The following is a 27,033-nucleotide window of genomic DNA, read 5'->3' on the forward strand; positions in this document are numbered from 1 at the left end:
AAACCTGTGTAGTGCCACATATGGCCTTACCTAGATTACTACATTCTGCCACAAGTTCCACATGGGTATTCCCTGTGGTATGATTCATCTTCCTATCAGTACTATACCTATCAATGTCTATTAGGTAGCAGTGGAAAATTCTGTCCCCCACTTTTCTTAATTAACTTTCCTTTTTTTAAGATTTACAATTGGAGATTTTGGTAAGTCCATTGATGTTTTGGACATACTCTTGACATATGACATTCTATCTCAATGTTTTTTTAAGTCAGATTTTTAGAAAGACCACTTTTGTAAACCAATATTTACACAAAGAAAGTCTGCATCCTAGTCACATGAAAAGTGGGGTTGTTAAAGGCCAATTTATACACCTTAGCAGATTGACCAGTGAACAATCAGTTTGTGCCATTGAAGTACAGAAACTCACACAGTTTTTTGTTCAAAGAGGCTATGATTCAACTTGGCTTAGTAAAATAGTTAAGGAAGCTTTAAGATTCAGACCCACTTCAGCTTGTCCTATTTTAAAAATTAGAGACAGAGAGAAGAGCACTGACTTGACTGATCCACACAGAAATGTTAGTAATCTGCCTTTCCTATTCCGATTTGTAATCAGATGGCACATATTAAAAGTATTATTTTGGATTATTGGAAAGTTATGATGGGGAATACAGAATTAGTCAAAATTGTGGGGGACAAACCACTCTTTACTTACAAAAAGAGTATTAATATCAAGTCAATATTAGAAAACAACAAAAGTGTGGTTTCAGTCACGAGATCTAATATTTTAGGTAATTTTTCATGTGGACGATGTAAACAAAGTAGGTTCATTAGTAATGTTTCCTGTATTGAATTCAAACACATTGGTAAGATCTTTTGGGCTAGAGACTGATACACCTATAACACCACAAATGTTGTATACTGTGCCAAATGTGACTCATGTGGCAGTTTTTATATTGGCAAGACTAATAGAGCCCTTAACAAAGGATCTATGAGCATTGTTTGGCTATAAAAAACAAAGACATCACTAATTCTTTGGCAGTTCATGCTAGTATTTGTCCCTTTTTAAGAAGTTTTCCTTTTTTGTGTTAGAGACAGTCAATTCTGATTTATTTACAGGGGGTTATAAGACGTTACTTGAATGTCGTGAAAATGTATGGCAAATATCTTTGATAGCTGATCAAACACCTGGCCTTAAAGGCACTATCAATTTTAAGTGTTTTTTGTTATTAGCAAAGCTTGAATAATTATTATTATTATTTTTACAATTTTGTTTGTATGAAATTATCATTATTGAAATGTTTTTCTATAACAAAACATGGATATTTATGCGTATAAATTTATTTATAATTATATTTATATTTTTATACTGACTAATTAAGGTTTGAGTCATGTGATGTAGTGACACGTTATATTTAAATGAATGGAGTGTGTGAGGCAATTTTTCTGAAGAAGCTCAGTTGCATTAAAGTGAGTGAAAGCGCTAAGCTGCTGTCTCGTGATTGATTTCATTGTCTCCTGGTTTTGGTGTTTCATTTTACTTGTTTTATATATATATATATATATATATATATATATATATATATATATATATATATATATATATATATATATATATATATATATATACACATATAAAGGTAGATAGATAGCTATATATATATATATATATATATATATATATATGTGTGTGTGTGTGTGTGTGTATGTGTGTATATAGATAGAGATATACATCTATGTCTATTTATATATTTTATATATATATATATATATATATATATACATATATATATATATATATATATATATATATATATATATGTATATATATATATATATACACACACATACACGTGTGGCTAGATAGCTATAGATATAGCTAGATAATAGAGATTTATATATATATATATATATATATATATATATATATATATGTGTGTGTGTGTGTGTGTGTGTGTGTGTGTGTGTGTGTGTGTGTGTGTGTGTGTGTGCGTGCGTGTATGTGTGTTTCATGCCTCTTTCTTTGGTTGCAGTCTCTATGAGTTACAGATTAGCAAGGTAATAAATTGACTTCCTAATTCATGAACTTGCTACGAACTATCATTCAAATACGAGGGAGAAACAGAGGTGGATAAAAACCTTATGTAACTTTCAGAATTCTAAGCGTAAAGCTTGTCTTTCAGAAATACTCTTGTCAATTAAGTCTCAAAAGAAAATGTCATTTTTTTTAATAAAGGGCAAAACATTCAGGTTTACCTCCAGCTGCAGTGATGCCTGTATTAATTTTCATACCTTAGGCTTTATGAAGGTGACAGTTTACCCCATACAGCTGTACTCTGGTTATGTGAGGAATGCCGATTCATTAAAATATGAGCCAAGTGATAATGACCTTGTAATACAAATATACTAGTTCTTTTATGTTTTTAGTGAAACAACAATAACAACGTACCAAAACAGGGATACGGTACATTGTATAAAATATACTAGAAGGTAACTGCTCAGTTAATTGCAGTAAATAATTTGCAATCAATTCATGATAATGAGCATGCAAACGACAGCTTTTTCAAGCAACTACCTATGTCTTCAGTGTGTGAAAAAGAGAGAAAATCAGTTTCCCATTAGTTTTCTTGCTTAATGGGACGTGGGGAAAAATGTGACCCACTGTAGCTCTGCCACATGCTCTAACACACACTGTGGTAAGCCAGCACATGAATACATACACTTTCATTCACAGTCAGCACTTCTTATCCCTATCAGCTGCCTGTGGAGTGTGAAGTAAGTCCTATTCAATTGGAATTAAAGTGGGGCAATGGCATTCTTAGGTCTAGACATAATTCCTTTCTTTGTAAGATTGCCACTATGGGAAGGCATGTGTGTGTCAAAAGAAAGCTGTGCACACCTAACACTTTCTGATGCCTGCCCTGCCCATACTTGCATAATTTACCTGTCTGTGTATCCCAAACCATGCAGGCACTATGCTAGTGTGCAGTATGCTGGGATGCTCATTTACACAATGTTTTCATGTCGTTTTCCAAAGCTCACTGACTATGGTGCCTAGATGTCATTGTAGGTAGCAAGTTGGATCTGTGAATCAGAACTGTCTCGAAAAGTATGCAGTACATCTTGTACTCATCTAATATACTTTGCAGACATATACTGATACCCCTCCATATTTCTCAACATCTGCAATTCCTTCCATGAACATATTAAATAAACAATATTTGGTTTGGGTAAAAGAAATCACAAAGTGACTGATCTGTTTTGATGCCTACTGCATAAATGCATGAAAGTTAGTAGGAAAGAAAATGATAACTTCTGAGTGCTGATCCATTAAAGATTCTGCAGAATGCGTTGTACATTTGAAATAGCTCTCCTGTCTTCTTGTAGCAGGCTAATAGATGTAAATGCTAAAGTCTGGTATCTCTAAACATGCTAAAGTCTGGTATCTCTAACAATTAAAGAAACAATGCATACAAGCAAAAATGCCAAACAGGACACTAGTAATCTATCACCCTGGACTAATCTATATACGGCTGACTTTTTTCAAGTACATTCCACTGTCCATAAACCTGTGTAGTGCCACATATGGCCTTACCTTGATTATTACATTCTGCCACAAGTTCCACATGGGTGTTCCCTGTGGTATGATTCATCTTCCTATCAGAACTATACCTATCAATGTCTATTAGGTAGCAGTGGAAAATTCTGTCCCCCACTTTTCTTAATTAACTTTTATTTTCTCCTATTCCTAAATACTTTCTTCAACTGTATCTTATCACTCCATTTCTTATTTTGATTTTCCAGTACTCTGTCATGTGTTCATGCACTAAGTGACTAAATCTTTCATTACACAATATATATGCAATTTTACTTTAGATAATTTCTGCCAAATTTGTGACCCATTACATTAAGCCTTAGCAATGGACATTATACTCCAAAATTACATTAAATAATGTTTCATAGTTCATAAGTAAATATGCAAGTACTAGATTACCTTGTGGGCCATTTTAAGCCTAGCCAATTTCCCTTTTGTTACTTGAATTAACTATTCCATTTGGTTTTAGACTTGCCTTACATATACCTTGGTGGATAATTATACCTTATCCCTGGTGAGAGTTACTGTGATAACACCACAGATAATTTAGGGGGACCTATGTGTGGGATAAAGGATCTATGAGTTGCCTCTGTCCATTACTAGTACGGGGCAGTCCTTGACTAAATTTTCTATTACCCATCCATGCATCAAAGTTCTACTTGAATGCAGACAGGGATGAGTTTCATTTTACTTGTATGGGGAGTTTGCTCCAGAGCAGCAGTATCCTTTCTGATAAATACCTGTTCTTCCAAACCATTCTGTTTATGTGGCAGAAGATGTTTAGATCCCTAGACTGAGTATTTCTGATCCCATTTGACTTGCTGATGTCCAGCTGAACCATCAGTTTTGGGTCAGAGGATGCTCCTTATTCCAAACACAGATCAGCTCTCAGCAGTCTGTTGGATACTGAGTGCAGTGACAGGAATTTGAGCTGGTTAATGCAAGACTTGCTTAGACCTTGGATTCTTTTAGTAAAGTAACTCTACGGGTGTTCCAGTTTTTGCATGTGCTTCGGCAGATGCGTGTCAAGGGAGGCATTATATTCAGCAATTGGTCTAATGAGGGTTCAGTAAAGGGGGATAATGACATCCCTAAATCTAGACACAATCCCTTGGTTTATAAGTTGCACAATTTAGCAGAACTTTCTTACAACATTGTACACATGCTGGTTGAAACTTAGGCCACTGTCCACATAATTCCCCAAATTCTGAACAACTAGATCAGCTTGTAGTTTAGTTTGCTAATGCATTACTTACCAGAGGCAGATGACTTCCAAAGGAATATGATAATGCTTATTTTAGCATTTGGTTTCAATCCATGATTTTGGCACCAGCTGTTTATTTGGGACCAGCTGTTTATTTGTTTATTTGGGACAAATCTTCCCATAGGATGGCTATGTTATTTGAGACTCAGTAACTGCTACTTGCCTGCAATCATCTGCAAACTTTGTCATCCAGAGTCCTTTGAATTTTGGCTTTTACTTAAGAGAAGTAGATGCCAAACATGAGAGTTCCCAGTACTGAACCCTGGGAATTCCAATGGTGATTGATCTCTTTGGTTTTATATGTCACTGTATAATATAGTTTTGCTCTGGTGGTGACTTCTTGGTTCTTTTCAATAAATAGCTTCTTTGGTGTCATTTACTTATACCACCCTTGGCTCTTCAATTGTTTATTAGGCTTTTAATTTTAGCATGATTTCCTGTTGTCATTTTTTTCTAGATATTAGTCTTTCTTGGAATTGCTAGAAACTTACCACTTAACAGTGAGTCATCACTACATCGAGTCCTGAAGTCGTTTTCACTGAAGATTTCTTTTACTCTCTAATGCATTCTGATGTCTGACACACTAACATAAACAAACTGAACAACTGTGCACCAAAGGTCTTACATCTGTGTGGTGCTGCCATTCAGTGACTGTGCATTTATCAGTCTGTATCTGACTATCACTATACATATTCTACTGTATATCTGCTTTCTTCTTTAGCAAGTGCTCATTAAAAATTACACCACTGAGCTCATGTAAATATATCATGTCAGCTCTCAGTCCAAAAATCTTGTTGCAGTCCAGCTAAACACATCCATCAGATATTTGTTCCTTCACTATCATTTATGTTCCATCTACATGTTAATATACATACATATATATGTGTGTATATATAATTATATATATATATATATATATATATATATATATATATATATATATATATATATATATATATATATATATATATATATATATATATATATATATATATATATATATATATATATATATATATATATATATATATATATATATGGGTCTATATCAGAACACCGAACTTTCAAAATTTCGAGTGTTCTAATATCGATCCCTATTAATTGAAAATTTAAAACATCGAGCATACAGAACAGCAAATTTTTTCCTAGGGAAAACATTTTCTGTTCCAAAGCATACACACAACACAAGCACACCAATCAAACAGCAATCCACACACATACACCTAAACTCTTGCACTTAACCCTACACTAAACTATACATACATCACTAACTATCCACTTACCTCAACCTAAACCTAACCCGAAGGTCCGTCACTATCGCACAGTCACCTCACTCACGCCCTAACCCTAACTCACCTGCCCCGCTCTAACCCTCATGTCCACACAATCGCACACTTACCTGACCCGCGCCCTAACCCTAACTCACCTACCCCACCCTAACCCTCATGTCCACACAATCGCACACTTACCTGAACCCAACCCGTAACTTTCCACCACAGTGCTGAAAATACCAAAACAACAGAAACGGACAACCACATTCTTTCCCTAGGAAAAAATTTGGTTTTCTGTTTCTTCGATATTTTCAAACGAGTCGATATTAGAACACTTGAAATTTGGAAAGTTTGGTGTTCTAATATAGACCCTGTATATATATATATATATATATATATATATATATGATTTTATTTGAAACAATTACATTAGTCACCAGATATAACTTTTTATTGTGAAGTTCACATTTAAGAATCAACAAACTATGCGCAAAAAAGCAAAACAGACAACACTATAAATAAAGCTGAGGTTCAGAAGAAGTCTAACATGACAGAAGCACATAATGATTAAATGATTTATTTTCTCTTCATTTCCAGGGGTGGTTCTTATTATTTATTTATTTATTTATTATTGTTCAGTATATTGACCTTTAGTCAATTTATTCTTTGTTATTTGTTGCTCATGGATCTTGAAGTTCACATTTATTTAACAGTATGTTTAAAATAAAAATGTTTCTTACACAAGAAACTCAGTATTGAGATAGTCTATCAGTTTTTAGTCTCAAATGAAATTATTTCTTCAGCAGATGTCCATGGACTGTGACATTTATGTAACTCAGACTGGCCAGTACAATTAGTTGCCTACAGGGTTCAGTCACATTCATCTACAGAGTGCCTCCATACCTAGTATAGTCACCTCCAATGTCTAACTGTAATTAAGCAAAACAGAAGTAAATTAATAAATAAATAAGAAAACAAATAAATGAATAATGACCATAGTAATGTATTTCAACTTCTCTCAAACACATACTAGCCCAAACAAGCCAAATTAATGAAACAACTGTAAAATACTGGCTACAGTAATGTGTCTCAATCTGCTGCTAGCATTCATGGCCTTTCCCATCCATGATCATTGTAATAAAACATATAAAATGAGTAAATAAAAGCTAAATATGTGTACTGTATAAAACTTTATACTTGAGCTATTTCTAATCTTTAGAAAATGTGTGTAAAAAAACTTTTGGATACTTCTGTAAATATAATATGGTCTTAAATATTTATTGGATTTGTAAATGGAGCTTTTCTCCCTGTGGCTTCACTGAAAATGGGTTTTTGACCCTCTGGACTTTCCCGGTCAACAAATGTCAATAAATAAATAAATTAAATAATAGAGCACTTGTGGACCATACATATGCCTACCCACTGACTCAGATGCACTCAGTGCCCTGCCAGTCAGTATTTATAAAACTGCAAGAGAAAACAAATAATCCTAAAAATCAGGACAACTGCACCCTGTGACATTTCTGTAAGCACTGAGATCAATTGCTCAGTGCAAATAATACCTAATGTTTACCTCACATAGCAGCAGCACAGAGACTGGCTGTCTGTATCCAGCTTTATTCAAGAAGGAGGGCTGTAATCATTAATTCTGGTAATATCGGTTTTGTCCTATACACTGTTATAAAGTTAGCTGCTATAACCATGATTAGGACAAAGCCAGTATTCACAGAAAGAATGACTGAATGATTTTTTCTTTTCTTTTCTTTTTTTTCCAGGCAGTTACAACTTTTGTAGGGTCCTACACAGGTTGAAGAGATCAGCTGTTCCCAAATGGAGGAGATTTTTGTGGGTGCTTATGCCTAGGCATGATTATAATACTAACTTCTTTGCCAAAATATATTGTTTCATTGTTGTGCCTTATTGGATTGTCTCCTAAGCAACCATTACATCCTTTCCTGTAGGTATAATGAAAATCAGGGGTATTAGCAGGCAGTAAGATGTGTATTACTTAATTTGGTGTATAGCGGGTAATGTCTGTTAAGATCAATTGCCTTGGAAAACTCTAGACAGAAATCACCATTGCATTTTTTTGTCAAGGCTATTAAGGGCATCACCATTGAAAGTATTAATTTTTTTGTATTTTTACAATGAGTGTCAATTTTTGGGGATAAGGCTTAAAGTCAACACATAATGACAGACCCTCATTTGTGAATCCAGGAATTTTTTTACTCTGAGAATAACTGCTTCTCATGGATTTCTGTTTTCCCCAAGACAGTGTGATCTTACAGTAGGCACATATAAGTAGAAGGGGATGTGGGAGTACACAAAAAAACACGTTTTTTTTTTTGCATTTTACCAGTAACAAATGTGCTTTGTCAATTATTCTAAGGTTTTGAGATTGCTGTTTTATGACTTGACCATATTACCATTAGACTTTCACTAGGAAGCCACTTTTTTAATCATGGTGACTAAATGCATCCTTATATATCCATTGTGGGTTTACAGGCTAGACCAGTAGCAGTACCTAATCACTGGGATTTTTTTACTAATCTAGAGGAGAAAATTGGCTGCTTTTCTTTGACAAATGCCATCAGACCTTTAATCTTTACCTGAGCTACAGGAAATGATTTAACATCTCACCTTTAGGATGTAACCTTAATGCTAAACTACTATACCAGTACTGCAATACCATTCCAAGCACCTGCTGTAAATCTAGATGACAGGCTGCTGGCATTACTATTATTAAAAATAGGGGGGCAACTCAATGATGATATCGTATCTTGCATGTTCCTTCTGGAAAATTATTTGAGTAGCCATTAAAATGTCATCCCTCTTCACGAAGCAGGTAAATTGCAAAAAGCAGCATTTAAAATCTGGATCCCAAGATCCCATGCCTTCTTTCAGTACTAAAGGGTAATTTTGCATATTAAAGTTCTGTTTGTTAGGTCACTAAGGAAGAAATTATTTCCAGAGCAATTCTGAATTACTTTCATACTATTTTTGAAGACTGCAGAGCTCAAACCCACTTACATGAACTGCAGAAACCTGCATAGCTCATCAGCAGTAACTGGCCTGAAGTGAAAAAAGTAAGAGTGGGCAGGTTGCTAACTGCCACTTGACCATGAGAAGTTCAGTAGCAAACATCCTGGTTCCTTGGCAGAAAAAGATTACAGATTTCCAGTGCTGTTTTAAGCAGGTTCACATTTGGATGACTATAATCCAAGTACAGTATTTCCTTTAAGTAAGAGGTTAATTTCTTGCTGTAAAGTTTTTTTGTTGCTACTGAGAGAACATAATAAAGGGATAGTGTGACCTGCCTGTTCATGTCTTTATCCATAATGAAAAAAAAACTGTGTTTTTTGGATTCTATATCCATAATGTCCTTTTTTACTATTTGTCACCATCAAGTCATAAACTGATACAAAAGGAGACTGAATTAGACTTTAGCTTAATCAATGATTTTCTGCCTGAGTGATACAAGAGAAATATGTAGATGGAGTGAAGCCAAATCATCCTTTGGATGAGATGTTAAAGTAAGATTTCTTCTGCCTGAGCTGGTGGTAGCTCTGATGAATGTAAAGCATGCCACAGTATCGATCAAAAGAGCAGGAGAATATCCATGATAGCTTAGCCACATTTCCCCTAGTAGTATCCAATACCACTCCAACACCTGTTGAAAATCTAGACTGACAGGCTGCTCACATTACTATTATTACAAATATACACCACCACACTTTCCACTGAAAAGTGGCCACTAGCCTAGTTGGACCAACCTGGTCAACAAAAAATAAATAAATATTTCCTCTATGAAACAAAGTCTATAGAACAGTTTTTAACATGCCTCACTCATAAAAATTCAGATACTGGTTCAGCTGTAAACTGCATATTAGTACCTCACGATACCACACTGTCCATATCCTTGGAAACTGCAGCTTAAATACCATACAGATATCCTTACTCAAGACAAGAAGGTGCCAAGTTACTTGTGTCATTCTGTACGTATGTATATATTTTACATATATATATATATATATATATATATATATATATATATATATATATACATATATACACACACATACCTGTGTGTGTGTGTGTGTGTGTGTGTGTGTGTGTGTGTGTGTGTGTGTGTGTGTGTGTGTATGTGTATATATATATATATATATATATATATATATAGCCTGGAGTAAATAGTCCCAGAGTGATATAGGACAGGCTTCCCATCCATGTGAAGAAAGGATTGTCAGAAAATTTACACTGGGCCTGAAACCCATGTCCCTTATGGACAGAGGTAGCTTATAAATGCCTGGCCCTCAGTGTCCTGTCTGGATACAGGACATTATTCTAGTTTTGGAAAAACTTGGCTAGACTAAGAAGCCCCCCCCCGGGTCATTAGCCTAGTAACATCTATGAATCTATGAATCTGTGAATCTATGATCTATATTCAGTCATTGTGTATGCATGGTATTGAAGAAGAACCCTATCAGTGCTAGGCCATGGTATTATAAGCACTGGTTCTAGATGATTGCCACTGTTGAAATTGCACTCCGACCCCTTGTGCAAAAATGGTAAAAAGGGATTATGCCTCCTGCATTATAGCTCTCCCTTCACTCCACCATATTAGCATTTCCACATACTGTACACATACACCTGTAGTGCTTTAAAAGTGTTGCAGATGCCTAATACCTAATGTCAAGAATCGCTAAAAACAATTTTCTCATGCTTGATGTTTCCGTACAATTACATAAAAATGATCAAGTAGCCATTTATAAACACAGCTTGAATATCATGAATAACCAAGCTTTTCTAAATACATGCATCTAGAAGGGAAACAAATTTGTAACTAGAAGTTATTTTTTTCCCAGTGAATAGCACTGAATGTGTTCAAAAAATAGAGAATAAGTTACTGACTGCTAGAATAATATGCAAGTTATGTGCATCCATGTATCCTTCCATATCCATATCCACTTACATATAATTCAGTGATGCATGGTCCAGAGGCTATCCAAACAGATCCTGGACATATGGAGAGAATGAGTTTCATTTGGGATGTCCATCTCAGAGCACAGACACTCACATATCAACTCACACATTTTTTGCATTGACACCTATCCACTAGCATATCATAGGAGATTAATATGGGTGCATAAATAAAGGGAGAACATGTAATGTCCATACAGAAGGCAGCCCAGCCAATAACTGGCCCAGAGTTCTAAGTGTTATGAAACTTCAACAAGTTACTATACTGTGCCACCTACTATATAAGATATGGTACCACCCTATGAAATAAACTAAATCTTTCACACCCTTAGCCTACATGAACACTCATTGGGGCTTTAAACAAATCATTAATGAGATAAGTGAAAGCAGATAGTTGTGCTTCATGAGTCTTACTGTACAAGACTAAATGCAAGTTTATCTATGTATATAAATGCAGTATTTGTCTTTGCGATTTACTCATCTGCTATAGTTAGTAACCTGAGAGTACATCCCTCACCCACTGTTGAGTTACTTCTGTAAAATGTACAGGTGACCTGCTGCTATAACCTTTAGCTGCCTTTTACTTTTTTGATACTAAGATTCAAATGTGCCACTGTTGCAACTCAGTGTCTTAGAACACACAGTCTTGGCAGCAGGGACATTAGTAGACATATCACTAGCTTGTCAGAAATGTTCTTGCTGATTGTTGTCTAGAAAAGCAAGGTAAAACAGCATCTGACATTATGAATCTTCTGATTCCAGTGCATTTTTCAGTGAAATTTGTGGCTCGTATATTTGACAAGAATCACATACCGCACAACAGCAGCACGTTCAGTAACTTTGCCAAAAAACAAATGAAACATTGGACACTTGCTTGCTTTGTATAACCATTATGCACTTCAGACAGAAACCACTTTGATGTTGTAAGGTTCACAGATGGATATTTGCCCCTTGGGCAGATAAGCTTTAAGGAAGTACTTATTAAATGAAAGAGTGGTGACACCACTTTCCCTGTAGAGGTGGGAGAAAAGAAAATGGAAATAAAAGAGATGGAATTTACAGATTTTAATCTTTAAAAGTCTGGGCAGGTATTCTAAAAATATGTGGTGCTACCTGAGTTATGGAATATAAATTAGTTGCGCAGGCTATTAAGTTTTTGTCCCATATTCCCTTATGTGCTTTTCCATTCACCATCTCGGACTATTGCAAGTTGCTATTCGTATTGCCTTATCATATAACTTGTCATTCAAAACTCTGCTTTATCGTCAGTAATCATGTTACAAAATATCACAGCTGAAAGATTTGACATTTTTTCATCAAAATTATTACTGTTAAATAAGTCAAATATAACCCCCGAGCGTAGGATGTTGCACCAGCAAAAAAAGTAGAAAGTAATCCAAACAGCAGCAGGTGCTGGTGTCAAACGGCCACAAACAAAATACTTAAATGGTATACACCAACAGAATAGTATAGTGAAAGGAGACCTTCCACAAAGTCACTCTTCAACTGACCAAACTTCCAAAAATTCCAAGTAGAAATCACCACGCTAACACTAGCAATGTGGAGCAGTAAATCCTTTAATCACAGTGAGACTGTTATACAACTATAAAACTCAAACAGTTACACTTATAACATATACCCTCACCCCATTGGTTGAAAAGTCATTACAAAAGCATTTGATCACATCGAAGATGCATTCATGCAATAATCACCAACACCAACTGAACACCACTTCATATAAGCAGCAACAGTACAAAAAATAAATGCAAAGAGTCCTGAATAAAAATCAAATTAGAACAACAGATAAACATAGTAATAGGCACATTCAATGTAGCTACATGAAAAATAAGTTATCTTTCTAAAATCATCAAACCCTTAAAAAATAAACAGTACTGCTCCTTCCTGTTTACAAGCAGCACAGCTACAATTACACACTGAACGTCGCCTCGCCAGTATGTCGTCAGCTTAACCTTAAAGGGGCGGCGCTCTGGCAGGTTCTATAGTTGATAAATCCACTACGGACAAAGAAATGTATATATTGTATATATTTGTACACAACTATTTAAAAACACCTAACCTATAAATTATGAATAAAAACTAAAATGCAGACCATAAGTCCACAAATGATTTACTGGACGTAAACATTGAACATACAAATGCATTACTTCTATAAAGTCTGAAATAGGGCAAACTAGACTTGACTCTTAAACCTAGACAAAAATGAAGTTCTACTATGTGAATAGTATGTGGGTGAGGAAATATGTATGGAGTGTGAGGAAGAGGAAAGGGAAAGATAGGATGGGAATGAAAACAGGGAGACAGAGGAGGAGAAGGGAAAAAAATGTGTGTGGAGGAAAAAGTGGAGGAGGATGGAAAATGGATTGAAACATGAGGAATGAATGTGTGAATAGAAAGATCAAAACATGGGAAGGGGAAAACCAACAGGTCACTCACATTAGGACAGCATCTGAGGTTAATGCCTGGCTAAACACCATAAAGTCATCCAGAAGATCCGAATAAGAGAGGAGGAGGGTGACATTGTTAACACCCTGAGAATGAGACTAAATGGATCATAAGATTGAGGGGGCTGAGTTGTACCCAGGCCTTAATGACAAAGTACAGGTCAGACCCTTCCTTGGAGGTTGTTTGTACCCAAACAGTAGGATTTATAGAAACTTTTTCCACATTGTTTTTCTGTTGTATGCATCCACGATTTATTTTTATTTTTATTCATATTTATATTTTCATTCGGATTCACATCTATATTTATATTCATATTTATATTTTTATTTTTTATTTTTCGTTTGATAAAGTAATCATTAGTACATTTACAGTAGGTACTACAGTACACAGGAAGGTGTCCATACCCATCCTCCATTTTGCATTTTAGCTTTGTGCACCTACCATTTTGTTTTGTTTCACATTCGTTCATTCATTCATTCATTTCTTCCATTTTTCCATTTTTGCATTTTTCATTTTTTCACCATGTCCTTTCTGGTCCTTCCCATGTTTTGATCTTTCTATTCACACATTCATTCCTCATGTTTCAATCCATTTTCCATCCTCCTCCACTTTTTCCTCCACATACATTTTCCTGTTTCTGTCTTCTCCCCTCCTGTTTTCGCTTCATCTGTATCCCTTCCTTTCCCTCCCATTATACACTCCACGCCATATTTCCTGCTAGGTTTAAGTGAGGCCAAAGCAGTGTCAGTAATTCTTCTGCTGCCAACGCAAGTGTACACTAAGTAAATCATTTGTGGACTTATGGTCTGCATTTTAGGCATGATTATTTAGCAGGAAGTAATTTTTTAATTTTTTATTCATAATTTATAGGTTGATGATTTTAGAGGAGTAAGTATAGGCTGAATTTTTAACTTATTTTTCATGTAGCTACATTGAGTGTGCCTATTACTATGTTTATCTGTTGTTCTAATTTGATAAGGACCATATTCAGGACTCTTTGCATTTATTTCGCCTTTTGTACTGTTGCTGCTTATATGAAGTGGTGTTCAGTTGGTGTTGGATCAAATGCTTTGTATTTTGAATATGTGTAATGACTTTTCCAACCAATGGGGTGAGGGTAAAATTATTACTGTGTTGAGATTGGTTGTCACAGAAGCTGCTTATTGATTTCTGTTTGTGGGAGACAGAGAAGTGAGGAAAGGTGAATTTTATTTTTGTTTTAGATTTTCCTTTTCAATTTATTTGGGTGATGTCTGAGTTAGCATATATTAAGACTGGGGATAAAGGGAAACAATAAAAAGTAAAAAAAAGTATATAAGATATGGAAATATGTATTTCTATGTATCTATATATAAAAAATATAGATATATAGATAGAGTTAGATGTATATCGCAATGACTGGATGTGATTAGTTGCAAGTATTCGGTAATTTATTTATGATTATTTCCATTTCAGCTGAGCATAATGTTATCACCTTAGTAAATTCTTCCATTTTTTCAGGGCAGTTTATACATCATAAGTTGTTCTATTTAACAGTGTTTTGCATGATACATTCAGTTTTAGTATCTACTACAGGTGTTTGAGTGTCCCTTCCTAAACTGAAATTCTCCAAAAATTCCATAACTTTAAAATTTGTTTCCTGCTCCCTAAACTTAAAACTACAACCCCCCAAACCCAAATTCTATTATCACTGCCTAAACCTAAAACTCCAATCGCTCTCCCCAAACCTAAATTCCCTGATCACTTCCAAAAACCTAAAACTCTAACCCTTCCTCCTAAAACATAAATTCCCCAATTGCTGCCTAAGCCTAAAACTCCAGCCCCCATCCCTAAACCTAAATTTCCCATTTGCTACCTAAACATAAAACTTCCTTCCTGCTCACTAATCCTAAAATCCCCCTACTGTTCCCTAATCCTAAAATCTTCATCCCACTCCCTCCCGATGAATGCTAATGTTTGAGCACAAGCAGCAGCCTACAAGCTGATCGACACTCTGGCTTGAAGAGAGCGTTTTTTGAGTACTTTTAGTGAACACTTAGTTTTATTACATGTACACTATGTATTAAAACAACTGCAGCACAAGAAAACACCACCTAGCATAGCAAGCATTTCATGAAATTAGGTATTTCATAAAAGATTTAGTATAACTGTATTGGTAAGCAATATGAGAATGGTAGCATTTTATTTTAAAATTTTAGAAGCACGATGACTAGATAATGAAGTAGTACCAAACTATAGAACTACCAGTTAATTACTCAGACTCTACAGAATATGAAACATGTTGCTTTACTGAACTGTTAGAGAGGTTGACCCTTTATTGTAGTATTTCATCCTGCCTTATGATATTTTCATTTACCAGTCCAGTAGTGGTCATAAATCATCAGGATTTTATAAAAAACAGGAGTATGGAATTTAACTAATACTTTATCAATGGGTTTGCATACTCCTTTTCTTATTTGATATCTGGTATTTGGTAAATTTGAATCTAATAATTATAGAAAAGATACATTTTCTAATGCTTACTTATATTTTGACAGCCAGTACCCACCATGGCAAAACGAAATTTAGTTAAAGGGCAGCTGATTAGCTTAAGTAGGCTAGTGTCTCATGATTGTTGTTTTACAGATAAATCTATCAAGTTGTGTAATTTATTTAAAGAATATGGTTGCCCACAACCTATGTTGGAAGATTTGAATAAGTAGGTTAGCAAAATGAGAGGTACTAAATATATTCCCCTTTTGTGTCAGACCAATCCTTAAGTAAGTGGAACTAAAGCAAGTAGTAGTGAGAATTTATCTCACATGTTTGTTATGGAATTCAGTAAGGGCATTGATTCATTTAAAAATATGATTAGCATCATTGGACTACAGTTTTTGGCACCTTAGGTATTCTTAATCAGCTTGGACAGCAGCCAATGTTTGTTTATAAGAACAGTAAAAATCTTATAAACAAAAATAGCTGTTGAAGGCACAAACCCCAAACAATGATCTGTTGTTTAAGAACATCTTTATTAAGCATTATTCGTCCAGATAGTGCTTGAACTTCATCAGATACATTCTAACTCAAAAAACACTCTTTAAAATAGTTAATGACTGTATTGTGTGATCATACTGTGTACATTTGCTTCCCCTTAAGTTAATGTGATACACATAGTAAAAATGCATTCAAGTACTAAATTTCTTCTAAAATGTTTGACATTATCTAATTTCTTAATTCCTACTACATACAGTATACTCTATATTTCATCACAAATACTTAACACGTACTACAAATATAAAATATAAAATATGTTAGTTGGCCAATCATCTGGTCAGGATACCCTCGTTTAAGAAACCTTTTCTGCACTTTTCCAGTTGTTACCCATATTACCAAAAATGTTAAGGGACAGCTGCAAGGGCACCCGCAAGTAGGTGCAAGGTGGTGCACTTGCACCCCCCTGGAACTAGCTAGCCGGGAGATTAATTTTAATTTTTTTTTTAAGGGCATTTTTCTTTAAGAACACCCTTTATGTACAGCCACACAGACGGAGCAGGTGTTTGCGACTTGTTTATGTCTTCTCCGTCTGTGCAACTGATGGATTACGTTTTCATCTTCCGCGTGGAATTTGAATTTCAGGAGATGTTTGGACTACGGACGAACGTACAAGTGAGAGGTAGGTGTGTTTTAAGTGTTTAAGAGGTGTGTGTGTGTGTGTATGTGTGTAAGAAATAGGTAGGTAGGTAGGGGTGTGTGTAAGAAATAGGTAGGTAGGTAGGGGTGTGTGGATGTAAGAAGTAGGTAGAGATGTATATGTGTAGTATATATAAGAAGTACGTAGGGGGTGTGTATGCGTTTATGTAAGAAGTAGGTAGGGGTTTGTGTGTGTGTGTGTAAGTAAGAGGGAGGTAGGAGTGTGAGTACTGTACAAAATAACATGAACAGCAGTGAAGTGCAAGCAAGAGGATATTCAGAGGCATAAGTAGCGCAGGGCCTTTAGGGGAAATAGTGTGACATGCACAATATACAAATTACTGCATAATGGTGTGGAAATGAGGTTCTACATGCAAACAAGGCACGGAATATGCAAACAGTGGCACTGAAAATTGCAGAGTGATTTGGAAATGTACAACACAGGTGCACAGAGATGCAGTGATCTCCTGAACACTAGGAATTGCCAGTCTACAGGATGGCAGAATGCAAGTGATAGCAGCAGGTATAGCAGGCATCATATGTTAGTGGCCACTGACAGAGCAAGAGCCTCTAACATTGCATGCCAAGGCCCTCCTTATGAGTTTAGTGGTTACTGCCAATGTCTGATGTATTTATGATAGTGTACCTTCTGCCATGCATCATGTTCTGTCCCCTATCCCTGTGTTAGTCTAACTTGCCACTCTCTGTACCTTGTTATCCAGTCCTTCCAATCACCAATCTTCCATTCTCTATTAGCATGTTTCTACCTATTGATGATCCCACTGTTTGTATAAATATCACCATGCCCATCTATATCTGCATTTTATGTTTGACTGTGTGCCTCCACAACATTCCCTTCTCTCTCTGTCTACCTCTCCAACAGCCCATTCCACACTACTTTCCCCAGTTACCATTTTTTCTAATAAAAAAATGAGACCCTTTTCCACAAAAGGTACCCTTGTAACCATCCACGTATTGCTTATGGTTGACCCTCTGGGTTTCCTTTGTTATTCCCTTTTCTCTTTTTTTTTTCTTCTCTTCCACTTCCTCCCCATTAATATGAGAAACTGGGCTGTCACTTTGCTTTGGTGGCCCTTGCTGGCCTGAATCCCACTGCACAAGTGTGACGATGAGGAGGAACTTAACTGCTTCTGTGAGCACACAGTGTTTTGCACAGTCATGCACTCTTTCCGTGACATTCACATCTACAGTCGGAGGTTCAAAACTTGGCCATACCTCTCAATTGTATAGGTTATTGCATAATGTCCAGATTTGTGCCTTATATTTTTGGTGTGTTTCTCCTAAAATCTGTCCCTTTCTGGCACATAGCAGTGGACTGAAGTCATTAAATAATGACAGATATTTGAGTTTAGATGCCACATCCTTTGGAAAATTCATGATAATGCAAAACCTATTATTCTACCAGATTTGTGCCACATATTTTTGGTGTATTCCTCCTAAAATCTGTCCCTTTCTGGCACATAGCCATGGACTGAAGTCATTAAATAATGACAGACATTTGAGTTTAGATGCCACATCCTTTGGAAAATTCATGCTAATGCAAAACCTATTATTCTACCAACTTTCCAAGTTTGTAAGGGCAATATTTAAAATCCATCCCTATTTGTCTCACTATCATTTTAGGCTTTGTCCAGATTTTTTGCTCTAAGAGGTTGAGAGGTATGACCTCGGCTCGCAATTATCTGGATTTTTGTCTCATATTTTCAGTTTCTTTCTCATAAAATTGTGTTTTTCTAGGAAATCATTGAGGACTGAAGTCAGAAAATAATGGCAGACATTTCAGCTTTAGACTTCATATATTTCAGAAAATGCATACTAATGAAAAACATGTTCTAGCCACTTTCTAAGGAGGTAGGGGTGTATGTGTGTGATTTATACCTCTCAACTGCACAGATTTTCATAGAACGTCTAGATTTTTGCCTTATATTTCTGGTCTGTTCCTCATAAAAATTCTGTTTTTGACAAATCACTGAGATGAGCTAAGGATTAAAGTTACTAAATAATGACATGCATTGAAGTTTAAGATTTAATATCCTACAGAAAATGCACTGTAACACAAATTCTGTTCTAGCTACTTTCTAAATGTGTCCCTAGTTTGGGGCCTTTGTGAGTGTGTATGTATGTATGTTTGTATGTATAAGAGGGAGGTAGCATACCCCTCAGCTGTCCAGGTTTTTGCAGAATGTCCAGATTTTTGCACCATATTCCTCCTAAAAAGGATTGGAGTTGCTAAATAAAGACAGACATTTGAGTTTTAGACATCATATCCTTTAGAAAACTGCATACTAACACAAATCCTGTTCTAGCAATTTTTTAAGCTCATGACAGAAATATTTATAATCTGTCCCTATTTATTTTAGGCATTGTGTAGATTTCTTGCACTGAGATGTTGAGGTGTCTGTGTCTGTGTCTGTCTGTGTGTAAGAAAGAGTGAAACACCCTAGTTAGAGTTAGCAAGTGGAATTTATTTTCAAGGAATTGAGCTTAAGGGGAGAGAAGTTTACTGCTGCTCATGCTAAGGCTGCTTAAAATGTACAACTGTTTTGTTCAGCAAATGGTATCACTGTTGTCATATAGAATTTTACAGCAGTTTTAGTAGCGCAGCAGGTAGCATAGTTGCATCTTGATGTAGAGAGCTATAGTTTCTGCTCCCACAGCATGCAGATTTGTATTTTAAGGGGGTGGGGTGCTTCAGACCTGAGTATGTCCTCCTTTGGATGACATGCCTAGTAACTATGAACCTGTTTTTCAGCTTGCCACCCATTCTGTATCGCAATATACCAACTTACCTTTTTTAATGTAACATATGCAATTTATTCTTCAAGGACAGAAGGCGCTGAAGTTGTAGATGAATCACTGAAATATAAAGTTGTTTTCTAACAACAACCTCTTCATTAGTTTCAGATCTCTTTAATGTGGAATTATTCAGATGACTTACTTCTGCCAGAATTGTGCATATTGACTAATATTGGTGGATTGCAATGATAGACATTTGAGTGGCCTTTTATGGCTGAAATGAAATTGGGCAGTTTGTCATTATTGGTTCATATGTTTTATTTCATTGCTTACTGGGAAAATGTTCAAAACTATAAGGTGCTATATTATACAAGGGGTATAATTCAATTATTATATATTAGAATTGAGTCACCTTCCTGATTGTATTAAAGAACTTTTGCATGGTCCTAAAATGTGTGCAAGGGGCCAAAGATTTGAAAACAGCCCAAAGGTAAACTTAACCTGCCCATGGCCAGATGCATTTTCTTTGAATGTGGGTTGTAATGCTGTTTCAGTTAATGCGACTTTCAAAGGTATAGAAGTTTTAATGCCAAGACTGTTTTCATTGTAAGACTATTACTTCATTTAGCAAATGTCTATCAGTGTTTGCGCTATAAAATTTGTGAATTAAATCGAAATATCTGTAATATCGTAGAAGTAAAGCATAAAACAGTATGCACATAGAGTTTTGAACAGTGTGTATGGCAACTGGGGAGAAATAGCCAAGTAATGGGACACTGAAATGGCTATGTGGGTGGCAGGGGACTGTGTGTGGGGGGGCTTTGTGGGGGGACTGCATGGGGGAGTGGGCAGGGCTCTGGATTTGCACCCCCCCCTGCAAAAAATCCTGCAGACTCTCTTGGACAGCTGGTAAGAGCTGCCTGGATGACAACATTGGATTCTGATTTTATGACAAGAGTGTAACAAGCTCAGGGACATGTTTCTTAAACGAGGGTATTCTGACCAGATGATTAGTTAACTAACAGAAGAAGTAACATTAAAAATATCTAATGGCACATTTACACCAATTTTAGTGTTTAGAAACAACTTAGAACTGGCAATCTCAGAAGAAAATGGAGGTGTAGAAGAAACCACTGGAGCATCCCTTGTAAGATACAGATTTATTACAACATATAGTGTAGACAAGACTTATATAAGAAGCATTATATATAAAAACTGGAATGTAATTAAAAATTATACATCTTTGGTAAATAAATTTATGGAAGTTTGTTTTTAGAAGGGGTAGGAACATTAAAGACATATTAAGTAAAGGTTGTTCACAAAAAGTTAGACAACCAGGGATGTCCAAGTGTAACATGTGCAACTGTTGCAAATATGTGGAGACAGGCACAACATTTAAAATAAAGGACAAAAAGTACAACCTAGAAAAGAAATTCAACTGCACATCAAGAATGGTGGTGTACCTAGCTACCTGCCACAGCTGTCCTGCATTTTACATCGGAAAAAATGATAGGAGGCTAAAGGACAGACTATACGAACATGTGTATAGCTTTAATCGGCAGAAACTGGAGAACGCCTTAGCTAGACACAATATAGAAAATGAATGCCATCAGCTTAAATTTAAATATATTGATCAAGTGACAGCTGACATTGGGGGGGGGGACACTCATTGAACCTAGAAAAGCTTCAATTATTATGGCAACAACAGCTGGATGCATGCCATTACCCTGGAATAAATGAGATGTGTTCGATTTTAAGTGTTCTTAAACTTAACAGTCTGGAAAGATAAATTTCACATTTTATATTTTATATTTTATAGTTGTAGTACGTGTGTTAAGTATTTGTGATGAAATATAGAGTGTACTGTATGTAGTAGGAACGAAGAAATTTGATAATGTCAAACTTTTTAGAAGAAATTTAGTACATGAATGCATTTTTACTATATGTATCACTTTAACTTAAGGGGTAGCAAATTTTAACAGTATGATCCCATGACACAGTCAACTATTTTAAAGAGTGTTTTTTGAGTTAGAATGTATCTGATGAAGTTCAAGCACTATCTGGACGAATAGCGCTTCATAAAGATGTTCTTAAACAACAGAGCATTGTTTGGGGTTTGTGCCTTCAACAGCTATTTTTGTTTATCTGTTTGTTATACTTTCTGCTGTTGGTTAAATGTAAAAATCTTGCCAAGGTTTGTTTATAAGAACAGTATAAATCTTAAGGCTCTTTTTGATAGCAACAAGTCTTTGGGGGAGATGCCCAACAAAAACGCAGTCATGAATTGTGGCGCATGCAAGCAATGCAGATTTATTTTGAAAGCATGTAATTTTTCTGCAGCTGGTTATTCCAGGTTCATTTCTATAGGAGGTAATTACAACTGCAACAACAAGAGTGTCAATTATATTGCATTTTTGTGCACCTTGTCTGGCTTTTTATGTCGGAAAAAGATTAGGGCCATTAAGGGTGAGAATGTATCATCATATCTATGCTATTAGCAAAGCTAACATTGTTAATGCACTTTATAAGCATTTTACAACTTGGAATTAATTTAGAAAATTTTCATTTACTATTCTTGAAAAGGGACCTAATTTTGTTAGAGGCAGTGATTGGGTAATACTGGTGGAATGTAGAGAGCTTCACTGGCTGTTTTCATTGAATGCCAGTGTTCCATCAGGGTTAAATGATTTTATTTCTGTTAAGCCTGTGTTAAAAATTAAAGCTGATAGTTTATGAATATTTATATTTATACATATTATGTTTTTAACATTTCATCTGATGTTGTGAGTTTTTTATTAGTAAAAGGTTATTTAAGGCATCTTTGTATATTTTAGATATAATATATTTGAGCTATCATATTCAAGTGTTTTTAAGTTGTACCACTTTGAAAGATGTTTAACTCTTGGCGCCTTTAAGGGCATTTAATTTGAGGAAGTAAGTTTCTGATTAAGTTCTATATTAGCAGGAATAAAAGCCCTTAAATTGTGAAATAAACACTTGTGGTGTGACATTCTGTATGGCATTGTTTTTTTTTTTTGTTCTTCTGTGGCTTTGGGTTATTTGTTTGGTATAAAAAATATCAGAAAGGGATAGCTCTGAAAAGAACAAAGCATGACAAATATCTTGATTACACATGTCAAAATGGTCTAAGTACACACATTTTTACTTGTTTGTGAATTTTTTCTCTTTTTTTGGTGGGGGGGATAATAGTCTTCGAGAATCTTTGCATGAAATATTTCTAATCAGATTTGGTCCTAAATGTTAAAGCAAACACTTCAAAACTCTGTTCCCTTCTGTTTTGTTGCTAGGCTTGCTGTGAATTCTGATCTACTTCATGAATGATGCATGCTAGAATTTTAAGATCCTGATTAGCAACATTTTTGATAGTTAACTGTAAAGAATGTAATAATTTTGCATACTTGCATAAGAAAGATTTTGTACATCACCTAAGGCCCAGGAGTTTCTTTCTAAAGTGCACACTGTAAGCTTCGCAGAAGGCTGACAAAAGCTGAAAAAAGTAAGCTGTTCTATCCCAGCCTAGCCCTGCAGGCCTACTGCTTTTTTAGGATTAGAGCACAATGATTAAACCAAGTCACAGCTCAGATAATCTGTCTCCCTGTTACTTTATGCACTTTTCTCATGGTTATATTTAAAGCACGGTATGAACTTCATGCTCTTCCAGTGTTGGGGTAGCAAAGCTCTTACAACACAGAATGCTATATACCCAAACAAAGAGCAGAAATGTATGTATTAGAGCAGCATAATGCATATGGATGGTGTAGGATCCCCTGCCCTTATATGCTCCATGATGACAGAAAGAGCAAAACAGTTAATCCACATTTGTTTATCTAACACGATCATTTTACAGACCTTTTATGAAACAGTTAATTTTTACAAGGATTAATTTTATATTTAATTGTAATTCACACACTTTAGGCCCTTTCACAAACATGGAGAGAGGTAACTGATGAGGAAGCAAAAGGTGGTGAAATTTACTTTTTCTTTCTTTACATATATGTGTGCGGGTTGGGGGGCTACATATCTTGGCATGTTTGTAAAATGTATGCATTTGTGCCTGCCCTAAATCTTTGCGGCTACTTCCTAGCTATTTTTGGCACGTCTATTTTTTGTTAGGTACAGAAGAACAGTACATTTCAGTAAATGTCACCTACAGTGTGACTGCCTACAACAGGGTACAATGTTATGCCAATGCACTATTTTGAAAATCAGTAATCTGTTTTAATAAATTATCTAAATTACCTCTACATGTTCTATATCAAAACTTCTGACATGATTTATCAATGTCTGTACAAAATTTTTTCTTGATCAGTTAAACTATGCTTAATGTTAAAGCAATACTGAATAATTACATTAAAACATGTATGATACAAGGTAAACTATGTTGTCCAGCTGCAGGCTGCAGTGGAAGGTGATTGCGCAACTTTACAGGAATGAAACTACTGACCCCATTTCTTAGGTATGTTGGTAGCATCATAGTCTTGCTTCTTCCATGTAATTTTCACACTACATGATTACTGCCATTGGAATTGTGCCACTCCCTCATGTTATTAATATCACACAACTGTGGTTTCATTGTAGAAAGAAAACTATAACCAAAAAACTATAGAACAATATCTTGCCTTCCAGATGTTGGCAGAGTTTATAGTCATTTAGAAGAAAACGCAAAGAAAATTTAATTATGGAAGAAGAACAAAAACTTAATAAAAGAAAGTCACATGGAACAAAGGAACATTTGGTGTTAAATAAAGTCATAGTGGAGAGTTGTAAAAAGGGAAAGACTGTAACTATGGCATGGATAAATTATAAAAAACCTTTTGACAGCATCCCGCATTTGTGGATAAAGGAGTGTTTACAGATGTATAAGATATACTTTATATTTATCAGTTGCATTACAGTGACCATGAAGCAGGAAAACCACTTTGCAGCTATGCTATGATAAAGAACAAAACATTATCCCAAGGATAAAAATTCAAAGGGGGATATTCCAATGTGACTCTTTGTCATCGTTGCTGTTTTGTCTTGCCCTTAACTCAATAAGCTATCTACTTTGGTCATGGTTACAATTTGACTCACAGAGAACAACAAAGTGTAAAGACTTCTCATCTTTTTATAGATGATTTAAAACTGTATAGTTCATCAGATGAGGAGCTGAAAGTGCAACTGGTGGTGGTCAAAACTTTCTCAAATTATGTAAGAATGTAATTTTGTCTTGATAAATGTGCAAAAGCAACATTTAAAACAAAAAAGCTACAGCACCAGGAAAATATCAGTCTAGGACAGGAGTGTGAAATATAAAGGAACCTGAACAAGAGGGAGTGTATAAACACTGAGAATTGATGAAGGACAAAAAAATGAAGGGATGTGAACAAAACTCAGTAAAGAATATTTCAGAAGATGAAAATTAATACTGAAAACATCCCTAACATCTAGGAACAAAGTCCAGGCTATAAACCAATTTGCTCTTCCTGCTCTAACTTACAGTTTTGGGGTGACTGACCAGCACCAAAAGGTATTGGATCAGTTGGACAGGAAAAGAAGAAAAATGCTCCACTCTTATCAAATGATATAAAACCAGTGTATACCAAGATTATATATTCCTTGTTCTGAAGGAGGTATGGGCCTCCCTGAAATTGATTACAAGTATAGATCTGCAATTGTAGGACTGCATGCATATCTGCTGACTTCATTAAATCTAAATACAGTGAAAGTTTTGAAACATGAAAAGAACAAGCCTAAGATACTTAGACATACACAGAATCATCTCTGTGACAAGCGGGAATGGAAACCAAATCAGAAGTAGACAAAAAAATCAGATGGCAACTGAATGTGCCAAAAAACAAAGAAAGAATATAAGGAGAAGAATCAGATGAGAAGGCAAGAAATGTGGAAAAGTTATAAATATAGTTGCAAGTACAGAAACCTACTGGAACAACCTCATGTTGATCAGGATCCTTGCACAGGAATGGTTTAGGAGAGAGTAAATTTAAACCAATAGATGAAAGGTTAATATTAGCAGCCAAGCATAGTGGACTATGTACATATTAATTTACAAAGCTCATTGAACATGTGGAAGAAAAAACAGAACTGGAAACACTCACACATCTTGTTGCTGGGTGCAATACACTAATGGCAGTTGGCCTGTATACTGAAAGGCATAATAATGTAACAAGACTGTTGCACTGGGGATTGTGCAAACATTTATAATATTGAAGTAGCTGGGAAGCATTGGAAACATGAGCCACAAAGCATTATAGAAAATGATGACGTTTGTATCACATGGGATCATCCATTACCAGAAGTTCAAAAAATAGATGCGAGAAAATCAGATATAGTAGTCCAAGAAAAGAAAACAAAGGTAGCATTGATCGCTGAAACTGCTACATCCATTGACTACAGTGTCTTACTGTACATGCAGAGAAATACAAAGACAGTTTTACAGTATCTACTTTTGCCACTAGGTTACAAAATTATCCCATGTAAAAGCTAGGTACTGCATTTATCTCCAGACTTTTTTTCCCTGCTTACCAAACCCTGGTTGATTTCTATTAAGTCATACTCCCCAGTCTATAGCTCCTAAGTATCCACTCCATCCTTGGAAAATTAACCACAGCTTAAACACCATTAAAGACTTTTTCCCTTACATTTTGGTTAATTTACCTTCTGGATCAGTTGAGACCTTGCAGTTACTGATACTTTTCTGCAGTATTCAGTTCTAGTGCTCTTGCCCGCTCTTTTCACTCTGCGAGCTCACTCCGCTCCCCTACCCTACACCAAATCTCACCTGCCCCCACTACTCCTACATTTATTCTCCTCCCGATATACCTTCCTCTCACCACCAACCAATCCTCAAACACTTTTCCACGCTCCTTCCTCCAGCCAACCTGAATCTCACTACCCCACCCTCCCTCCCTCCTAAGTCCCATTACCCTCTTCTCTACTGCATATGACAGGCTCCACCTATCATGCTCTCTCTTATTCCAAAAACCTTTATTTCCACATCTATCCTCATCCTTCTTCTA

This window comes from Protopterus annectens, chromosome 4.part1 (genome assembly GCF_019279795.1).
Source record: "Protopterus annectens isolate FY-2018-M chromosome 4.part1, PAN1.0, whole genome shotgun sequence".
Taxonomy (NCBI): Eukaryota; Metazoa; Chordata; order Ceratodontiformes; family Protopteridae; genus Protopterus; species Protopterus annectens.